Here is an 11,172-nt window from a genome sequence, read left to right as displayed (position 1 = left end):
ACTTTGCTCTTGTTGAATTACATCCAAATGAAGATTATTTGAACCATTATTTAGGGCTCTTATTAATGGGAATGATTGTTATGTCATCATCTCAGCACAGTTTTCCATGTTTTCTTTTCTGGAAAAATTGGTGCTGCCTTTCTGGAAAAGCTTAAATTTTCAGAATGTTGAAAATCTTACCTTCTTATTAGCAGTTTTAATGTCTGAGTTTTTAAGAAACTGGGATATTGATGTTGCTCTGATTCTGATTTTATTATTTAAGAATATTTTGATTATTTGATGTAATTCATTCTGAATGATAGGGATGGACAACAAATCTATCTTTCATTAAAATTCAAAGCACTCAAATCAAAGAGAAACAGAGTGGAATTTTTGTAAATTAAGGGTCATGATTAAGGATCTTGACACAATAATGTATGAGAGAAGCCTGGGACCCTATAAAAGCCCAGTATAAATGTAGCCACCTTCTCAAACAATCCTCAGAAGGGAAGAAAGCAGAAATACCTAGGTGGGTGTTCCCTTCATTCAGTTATGGTATTTTTAGATTGTGACTACATTGTGATCAAGAAGCTTTCCCATTGCTGAACTCAAATGCTCTCTGATCATCTCTGATCTGGTGGAAAATTATGCAAGAATGAAATTTGCTGCACCCATTGCTCATCTCTATTCTGTCTCAAATGACTCTCTTTCAAGAACCTACTGTCCTCTGAACTCCATCCATGGTAATGAGTTACAAAGCCTTCCAGATCTTACTCATCTTACTGTTTTGGGGGAATGTTGGAACATGCAGAGGAAAGATTCCTGTAGTTGATAGCATTATAGCTAAGGACATCTTAAACCTTTCTCAGAAATATGGCCAGACAAAAAGGATGCCTTATTTATGTCATGTTTTAATGCAAATGGAGAAAGGCCTTAGATTCAGACCTGTTCCTACAATGCTTCTGCTGAGAGATCAATTCTGCCAATTCTTCCTTCTCCCGTAGCCCTTTTGATTCCTGAAAAGCTGTAAGGGATAGAAGTGCGTGTTTGGGGGAAGGGAGGGGATGGAGAAGGATTGATGTCTCCCAATCCTTTTGCAAAACCTGTTTCTATATTTCAAATCCCTCTGTGAATGGAAGGAGCATCATTTGGGAAAAGCACCTGGAATGAATCTTATGGAAAATAATGAAACGGTTCCAATATGAAGAAAGTTGTCCATCTAGTATTGCTCTATTAGAGAATTGTGTATACTACAATCTATAAGATTCTCAATTGAGGTGAATGTGCTAACGAAGCCTAAAAACTATTCCCATTCTCGCAGAAAGAAAATTTGAGAATAAGAGTAACATTTGCTTTTAGAAAAAAAAATTATCACAATAAAAGGAGGCTTTAGAAGAAAAAGATTGGAAAGCTCACAATAAATATGAAATAATTCTGCTGTTATTTTACAAAACAAAACAAATGGCTACGAAGCTCTAGCAAAGTGCTGAAGATTTGTAATTCTATGCTTACATGAATTATGGTGAAGTCTTACAATAATAACAAAAGCGCCCTCTTCTGGTACTGAAAGCATGATTTTTGTCTTATATTAATGTAGCCTCCACACAGCAATGGGTGCTATATGCCCTGTCAGAAAAAATGACTACATCTACAGTTTTAGTGAGCTAAGCCCTAAGCATGAAATAATGAGCAATTTTCAAATTCTCTGGAACTGTTCTACAGCTTACGTGACAGACGAAGCCAATGGAGATGGGGCTGGATAAGGATTTGGATGATATGAGGTTTTTCCAGTTTCTCTCTTTTATTTCATCTGCCAATCTAAGCTGCCAAACTTAATCGAATACAGAGTTCTAATACAGAATTCCGGAGAAACCAAAATGCATAGCATTTTTGCAATGCAATAATATAATAACAATTGCTTTTTTTTCTGTATGTGCATATGTGCACACCTCTATACTGTAACTATCACCAGTTCCTACTCTTTTACTTTTTAATCAAACGGGACATAACTTTTTCAGCCACAAAAAGAGGAGGTCACCATGTTCTCCCAAGCACCTGAAGGCGGGACAAGAAACAATGAATGGATGAGGATCTTGATGAAACAGTGGACATTGGTGAAACAGTGGACATTCTTGGAGCTCTAAGACTGTGGCTGAATTCCGGAGCTCTTGGAGCTCTAAGACTGTGGCTCTAAGACTGTGGCTGAATTCCGGTCGCTGGACAGTCCAATCTGGACCTAAACCATCCCGAAGAGATGGTGATAGGAAAGGGTACATCCCGTCGATCCCGGAGACACCCGCAAAGTCTCTGGTGATCTGGGAAAAAGCCCCTTTTGCCAGTGGTTCCGGGGCAGCCAGAAGGTGGCTGAAACTGCTGACAGCCCCGAAATGCAAGGGCAGGAGAGAAGCATGTCATTTTGGTGAGAGTTTCAAAAGTTTTTTTTTTTTTAATTGGAGGGAGATCACCCCAAAGGAGAAGATTTAAGTTAAAATGAAGACTGATGAGAGAATAAGTGGTGGATTTGGGATATAGTCAATTGAAGGTTTCCTTTTTTCCCTTTTTTTTCTGCCAGAAGCCTGACTGGACTTTCAATGTAATTTATCTTTTAAAGTGGATTGGCTTTTTTCTTTTTGTTTATTCATGTTGGACTCTCTGGACATTGAAATACAATTAAGTTTTATTCCTCAAGAACTCCTCTTTTTTCTATTTTTACTTAATGTTCTAATTATACTTCTGTTTTCTTGGTTTTTGTTTTTATTATAAATAAAAGGCAGAGAGCAAAAGATAGAAACCAAAAGTGTGAAATAAGTAGCACTGCCACCTAGAGGCTTTGAAACATTGTTTTTATTCTTGCATGAATGTTTGGAGAGAAGTTGTTCTTTTCAAGGTTACAATGTCTAGCTAAGGCTAGATAGTGAGAGAGCACAGTTGTTTACACAGGTGCTCTCAGTGAGACCTTCAGTGTGTGGAAACTAGCCTGGAAAGAATAAATAGAAATTTTAAGGGGAAGCCTAGAGTGACCTTGGAAAGGCTTTCACTTTACAAAAGTTTTGAACTTTCTTTTTTGGTGGAAGTGTTTATCTTTCTCTGTTGTGGAAATTGCCTCTGGCCCTTCTTTTTTCCTTTTTCCCAGAACCAATGGGATACTATGAAGGCCTATACTAGAGGCTTGATAATAGACTATACAAGAAAGAGAAGTATAAAGAAAAGACAAATTTTCAAAGGGCTAGACAATGATTATAAGGTTTTTGAAAAAGATTTACAGAAATCCCGACAGAAAAAAAGACATTAAAATAAAAATGGACATGATTAAGAACAAATTGGGTCTATTGGAAAAGGAGGAATTAGCACAAAAAAATTAGAGGTGCTAAACAGAATTACTTTGAAAATGCAAACAAACCAGGTAGATGGTTGGTGTATAAATTGAAAAAAGATAGAGAATTAAAGAAAATACTGCAATTAAGAGATGACCAAGGGCAAATTTGTTATGGAAATGAAGAGAAAAAAATTATACAAGATTACTATGGTAAACTGTATGAACAAGAGAATATAGAAGGAGGAGGAGTTAAACAATACTTACAGGAAGCCAATCTTCCCCAGATATCCAAAGAAATTGAAACAATGCTAGAAGGCAAAATAACTGTGATGGAGTTAACCGAAGCGTTTAAAAAACAAAACAATGGAAAGGCCCCAGGCCTGGATGGGCTCCCAGTGGAATTTTACAAGACGTTCCAGGAATTGTTGTCCCTTCCATTATTAGAAGTTATGAATGAGATGATGTCAGAGAGGAGGATACCCAAATCATGGTCAGAAGCATATATTACACTCCTACCAAAAGAGGAGGCTGATTTATTACAAATTAAGAACTATAGACCTATCTCCCTGTTAAACTCAGATTATAAACTATTTGCTTCAATATTAGCAGAATGACTCAAAAAATACCTAAATGCTTTCATTCACTCTGATCAAAATGGATTTCTACCAAAGAGACAAATTAAAGATTATATGAGAATAATCCTGGACACCTTAGAGTATTATGAGGTGCATCCTGAAAAACAATTGGCGTTGATGTTTCTAGATACACAGAAAGCATTTGATAATATGAATTGGTGATTTATGTTCTTACAACTGGAACAGATGAACTTCGGTAAGAAATTTACTCAAACCATACAAACTATATACTACAAACAGCAAAGATAATGATAAATAGAGAACTGACAGATTCTATTGAAATAAAGAAAGGCACAAGACAAGGCTGCCCTTTATCTCCTCCACTCTTTGTTCTAACATTAGAAGTTCTAAATAGAAATATCAGAGAAGAAAAAGAAATGAAAGGAATGAAAATTAAAAAGGAAGAATATAAACTACAAGCATTTGCAGACGATTTGGTTTTCATCTTAGAGGATCCACTGGAAACTGCACCTAAATTGATAGAAAAAATAGAGGAATATGGAAATATTCAGGATTGAAAATAAAGATAAAACAAAGATTTTGACAAAAAATATAACATTAAGACAAAAGGAAAAACTGGCGGAAGCCTTGGAGATCCAAGTCACGAGCAAGGCTAAATATTTGGGGATATATTTAACCGCAAGATGCAGTACATTCAAAGAGAACAATTACCATAAACTTAAACAGCAGATTGCGACTGATCTGATGAAATGGGAAAACCTACAACTATCAATGATAGGGAGAATATCTACAATTAAAATGAATTTCTTACCCAGAATCTTATATCTGTTCCAGACAATTCCAATTAGATTAGGGAAAGACTATTTTGATGATCCAAATAAAATAGTTCTGAAGTTCATTTGGCAGGGGGGGAAAGCAAGAATAAAATTAAATTGTTACAAGGTGCTAGAATAAGAGGAGGATTTGGCTTGCCTAACTGGGAATTATACTATCAGGCAACAAGCTTAATGTGGGTCAGAGTGGTTAACATTAAGGAATTCCAGGTTATTGACTTTAGAAGGACATGATTTATTGTTGGGATGGCATGCTTTTTTATGGTACAAGGGAACTAAAATGCAGGGGTATTTTAGAAGACACTATCTACGGGACGCTCTGTTACTAAACTGGGAGAAGACTAAAAGGCAATATTACTTAAAAATTCCAGTCTGGCTATCAACTATTGAAGCTTTCTCATATCCAATAATATATATAAAGGAACAAACAGATATGGTGAAATACTGAATGCAAAGGGTGAACTTAAATTGGTTTTCATGTGTGCAAATACAATCTAGATATGACAAAGACTGTAAGAAAGAAGGTTTCTATGATAAAATGACTGAGTTAGATAAAATCTTGACAGGTAAGAAACTATGATAGCTTGGGGGGGATTTAGATATGGGATTGAATTAGATAAGTGGCAGAAATTGTGGTCTCAAAATTAATAACAATGTCAACAGCATATAAGGAAAATTTATATAAGATCTTTTACAGGTGGCATCTAACCCCGACAAGAATAGCAAGAATGTTCAAGAACAAATCTGAAAAGTGTTGGAAATGTCATCACACACCCAGTTCTTATTTCCATATGTGGTGGACTTGCATAGAAGCTAAAAGATACTGGACTAAAATCCACAAGTGGATGGAGAAAATGACATATAAACACATAGACTTTAAAACAGAGATTTTTATATTGGAAATAATACCCGAAACATACAATAGAGATCTGAAATATTTGATTGGAAATATTTGATTGGAAATGGCAGCTAGAATTGTGCTTGCAAAAAATTGGAAAAATGAGAAAATACCAACGCAGGAGGAAGTTATTCAAAAAATAATGGAATGTGCTGAAATGAGTAAATTGACATTTGAAATCAGAGAACAAGAAGATGAACAATTTTACGAGGTATGGGATTTGTTCTATCATTGGTTAGATAAAAAAACATGGGAATGAAAAATGTTGGGAGAATTTTTTCACACTGTAAGAATAATAGAATGATATAGGTGATTCTATAAAGGCATATTATTATTAAATAGATTAAGAATGATGCAATGGAATGTTGGTATATATATATGAATCAAATACTTAGAATATTTTGTTTAAAATGAAGGAATAACAATAATAATTGAACAAATGATGCACAACGATAATAATGTACCTATGTATATTCGATGGATAATCTGTGATTATATATACAACTGAAAGTGGTGATGCACAAAGGTTTGTAACCAAACGACATGCTATATGTAATTGATGAAGGTTTTATGTTCTTTTTTTGTTTGTCCAAAAATAAAAAACTTTTACAAAAAAAGAAACAATGAATGGAAACAAATCAAGGAGAGAAACAACATAGAACTAAGGAAACATTTTCTGACAGTGAGAACAATTAACCAGTGGAATGGCTTGCCTTCAGAAGCTGTGGCTACTCCAACACTGGAGGTTTTTAAGAAAGATTGGACAACAATTTGTCTGAAATGATATAGGTGTTCCTGCTTGACCTATAAGTTGGACTAGAAGACTCCCAAAGTCCCTTTTAATGGTGTCATTCTATTATTGTGTTATTTTTTATTTACTATTTTTTTTGCCACCTATCTCACTATGAGGTGACTCTAGGCCAGTGGTTCCCAAGCTTTTTCAGTCCACCGCCCCCTTGGTGCTACAAACTGATCCTCAGTGCCCCCCACCCAGTGGTGGAATTCAATATTTTTTACGACCGGTTCTGTAGGCATGGCTTGATGGGTGTGGCTGGGGGGGGTCATGTGACTGGGTGGTTTGCATGAAGGAATAAAGATAGTAACAGTAAAATTCAAAACTGTAACACTTAATTGCACATTTATTCAAAATCCAATTTAAAAACCTTTGTAGTTAGTTAATTCAACAAAATTGTTGAACATGATCCAGTGATACCAGGTTTTCAAAGTCTGATAGTCATTTATCAAGAACCTTAGTAACTTAGTAAACTTAGCAAAATTTAGTAACTACTTCACTGTTCAGTAAATTCTTAATGTGATGGATGGGCTTGATGAAGTGATACCAGTTTCCCAATGTCTGGTTTTAAGTCACTTAGCAGGAGTCTTAAATCACCACATTCAGTAATCTGGAGTCATTTTCTTTGCTTGGAGACCACACTGAAGCCACGTTCCACCAAATATGATGTTGGAAATGCAACAAGGAGCTTCTTAACCACTGTCCATAGTGCAGGATAGCGATCAGAAATTTCTTTCTGTAACTAAAACTCTTGATACAATTTCTTGAACTTTGGCTTCAGATCAATGTCACCAACATTTGCTTGAATTATTTGATGAGATTATTGCATGGTACCTAGGGATTCCCAATATGGAAAGTGAGAATGGGAACATTTTAACAGATCTATATGTTCTTGGGTTATAATTTTCATTAAAGAACCATGGGGATGGAAAGGGAAATATAGGCAATGGAATCCAATCCCCCTCCTCAACAGTTTGGAAGAATAACTCTAGCAAAATGCAGCCTTTTATCTCTTTGGGGAATCATTTATTAATTATTAATTAATTAATTAATTAATTAATTAATTTTTCCCAATACAACTCATGCAAAGGGTCATCCACAACTACATTACATTTCCCACACTCATATTTATGATTCCTTATAACTTCTTTAAACTAAACATTTTTAGTACAAATCAACGCATTGATATATATATATATCACTAATGCAGTTTCCTATCTCTTCCATTGACATAATTAACACCTTATGTATTGAATACAAGTATATCAAGTATAGGTTAAACATGAATTGAAAAACATCTAATTCAAATGTATAAGCTGTGAATTTATTATATAATCACAGGCAAACATTGCACTTATGCCTAAATCCTCTACCCACGCACATTATAAGACAGATAAAACTATCTTAGCTGGCTGTTGTAAATATTACTCTGCTAATTCAACAAGAAATGCTACTGCATGAATTCTTAATGCACAACACAACTAAAAGTGATTTTAGCAATTTTCTTTCCAAGTTAATTCAAAATGTATATCCAAATGTTCCGCTTATTTTTTCCCCAAGCACTAGGGAGGATTATATTCAAAACCAGACACTTTTGCTGTGTGTGTGTGTGTGTTTGTGTGTGTGTGTGTTTGCTTGCTTGCTTGCTTCTGGTCTCCAGAGTCAGAAGGGCCGGTTGGGACCCCCAGAGGTCATCTAGTCCCACCCCAGACAGCGTCTCCCCGCCCCACATTCCCCAGCCCCACCTCCTCTGGGAAGGCTCCGGTGGGGGGGGGATGCAGAGCCCCTGCAGAGAGCCCCTGCTGCTCTCCCTCACCCTTCACTCTTACTCCCTCCCTCTCTTCGCAGGCCGAGCGGCTGCAGCGTTACTGGGATGGTGATCATGGATGTGCTGTCGCCCCGGGGAGGGGAGGTCTGGCCGCCAGCAAAGGGCTTCCGCCGAGGCACCCCATGCAGGCAAAATAGCGAGCGAGCAAAGGAGGATCAGGCAGGGCACCGAGGCCCCTTCGCCTCCCACTTTGTCTTGATGAGGTCGCTGCAACCTCCGGGCGCGGACGGACGGAGGTAGCCAAAGTGGCCCGGGCGGGCGAGTGGGCGAGCAATGGAGGATCAGGCAGCTCTCTCGCTCGCCCGCCCCCCCGGGCTTCCCCACCACTCTGGCTACCTCCGTCCATCCGCGCCCGCAGCTGCAGAGACCTCATCAAGACAAAGTGGGAGCGAAGGGAGGTGAAATGGCCTCCCTTTGATCACTCGCTCCGCCCGCCTGTCCGCACTATGCTAGCCCTGCTCTCACTGATTGGCTGGCTCACCAATTGTCCCGCCCACCTCTAAGAGCCCTATCTATAGAAAGCCAAGCAGAAAAAAAGTTAACTGGGTTTAGATAGGGCTCTTAGAGGTGGGCGGGGCGATTGGTGAGCCAGCCAATCAGTGAGTGGGCAGGGCTAGCATAATGCAGATGGGCGGGGGAAGCGAGCGATCGAGCAGCTTCTGGATGGGGTGAGTGAGCAAACTTGTTCTGAATAGCTCGGTAGAGGAGGCCACCTCCAGCACTCCTTTGCCACCCCCCTTGCCTCTTGCTGCCCCCCTGGCATCTTACTGCCCCTCTAAGCCATCTCACCGCCCCCCCCCAGGGGGTGGTAGCGCCCACTTTGGGAACCACTGCTCTAGGCAGCTTACAACATGATACATCCCCTTGGTGATGGATGATATTAGCCAACAGTTTGATGTAGAGGTTAAAAACAAGTGGAGAAAGCACTAAGCCCTGTGCCACCCTACAAAGCAGAGACTGTCAGCTATCAACACTGATTAGGCCTGGCTTAGGAGGAAGGAGATGAATCAAAACAGAACTGTGCGCACACCCTCAACTTCCTAAGTTGACCCAAAAAGATGCCTTGGTTAATGGTATTGAAAGCTACAGAGGTGTCAAGATGGATAGATATCATTCTGCTCCCACCAGAGGTCATTTATGAGCACAACCAATGTTCTTTCTCTATCAGTTTCTGAATTCATATATGGATCTGAAACCTGACTCAAAAGGATCCAACAGAGTTGATTGCTCCAGGCCCATCAATTGAACAGTCATTTATATGCTTATTAAACATATCTCAGTTCTTTCATTCTTGGTTCTAATTAATAGCTAATGCAAGTAATTTGTTCATAGAGAAGGCAATGCTATTGCTACTGTAATCTATAGTATACAATGACAAACTCCAGTTATATACTCTTGTATCTGTAGCTATATTTCATAAATAAAGTATAAATAAATGCAAACATTGCGGAGGCTCTTTCTCCTAACCTCTAGGCATTGTTGGATCTTGATTTTAATAGAAGTGTAAATGTGATTATTTTTAATGCCTTACTATATGTTTTTGGTCATGTAATCTTGGGGATTCCAGGAACTGCAAAGAAGGAAACAGATTAAATTAGAGTTGCAAGCTGCCTACTTTGGTTTAGAAATACCTAGCTAGTGAGTTTAATTCTCTACAATTATCTTGTATAAAAGGAATGCAGTGGCTCAGTGGCTAAGACACTGAGCTTGTCAATCAGAAAGGTTGGCAGTTTGGCAGTTCGAATCTCTAGTGCCGCATAACGGAGTGAGCTCCCATTACTTGTCCCAGCTTCTGCCAACCTAGCAGTTCGAAAACATGTAAAAAAATGCAAGTAGAAAAAATAGGAACCACCTTGGTGGGAAGATAACAGCGTTCCATGTGCCTTTGGTGATCAGTCATGCTGTCCACATGACCACGGAGACGTCTTCGGACAGCACTGGCTCTTTGGCTTTGAAATGGGGATGAGCACCGCCCCCTAGAGTTAGGAACAACTAGCACATAAGTGTGAGGGGAACCTTTATCTTTCTATCTTGTATAAAATGACATGGATTCAAGTTTTAGTGATTATAACCATATAATGCTGTACAGAAGTCCCATCATATTCATTATTAAAGAGTTCACCTGTTTTCCAACTGTGCAACACAATTAACCAAGATTATTAATAAACTGTTGCTTCGCAAGAATTAGTATCAAGCATTTGTTCTGCCATCAAATATCATTGGAATGATACATACTGAAGTCTAATAAACTTAATATAGTTTGATCAATCTTGTGTGTTCAATGACATCTCAAACAATATATTTCCAATACTAACCAAGCAAACTAAAAAAGCTGAAAGGAATAATGTCATGCTTGTGTACTGAGTGACATAAGTTTTGTCCTTTGACATTTGAAGTGAAGTAAAGTGGAGTGAAGCAGAGCTATGTCCTCGTGCCAACGCTATTTGGGATCTTTTTTGCTGTCATGCTGAAACATTCTTTTGGAACTGCAACATAGGGTATTTATCTCTGGCCCAGATCAAACGGAAAACTATTTAATCTCTCTAGATTGAGAGCAAAGTCTAAAGTCCAGCTGAAATGCTTATGGGATTTCCCCTTCGCTGACGATGCTGCCATTACTGCTCACTCTGCCGAAGACCTTCAACAACCGATGGACTGTTTTAGCAAGGCCTGCCAAGACTTTAGACTAACAATCAGCCTGAAAAAAACACAAGTCATGAGTCAGACACAAGTGGATTCACTTCCCTGTATTACAATCTCTGCACAAGAACTGGAGGTCATCCATGACTTTGTGTACCTCGGCTCAACTATCTCTGACACTCTCTCTTTAGACACTGAGCCGAATAAATGCATTGGTAAAGTGGCCAGCACATTTTCCAGACTTACAAAGAGAGTATGGCTTAATAAGAAGCTGACAAAACATACAGAG

The 11,172-nt window shown here is 38.4% G+C and overlaps 1 long non-coding RNA gene across 1 annotated transcript; it reads left to right on the top strand.

Moving 5' to 3' along the window:
- The first annotated feature begins 4,863 nt into the window (after nucleotides 1–4,863).
- Nucleotides 4,864–10,761, top strand: LOC309386568. The gene is made up of 3 exons (XR_014174444.1): nucleotides 4,864–4,900; nucleotides 5,422–6,545; nucleotides 9,087–10,761. It is a non-coding gene; the product is annotated as an uncharacterized lncRNA (long non-coding RNA).
- Nucleotides 10,762–11,172: the final 411 nt, after the last annotated feature.

The sequence above is a fragment of the Natrix helvetica genome, assembly GCF_964273705.1.
Source record: "Natrix helvetica genome assembly, chromosome: 2".
Taxonomy (NCBI): domain Eukaryota; kingdom Metazoa; phylum Chordata; class Lepidosauria; order Squamata; family Natricidae; genus Natrix; species Natrix helvetica.
The sequence above is the reverse complement of the archived record's forward strand: the minus strand, read 5'-3'. Positions and strand labels throughout refer to the sequence as shown.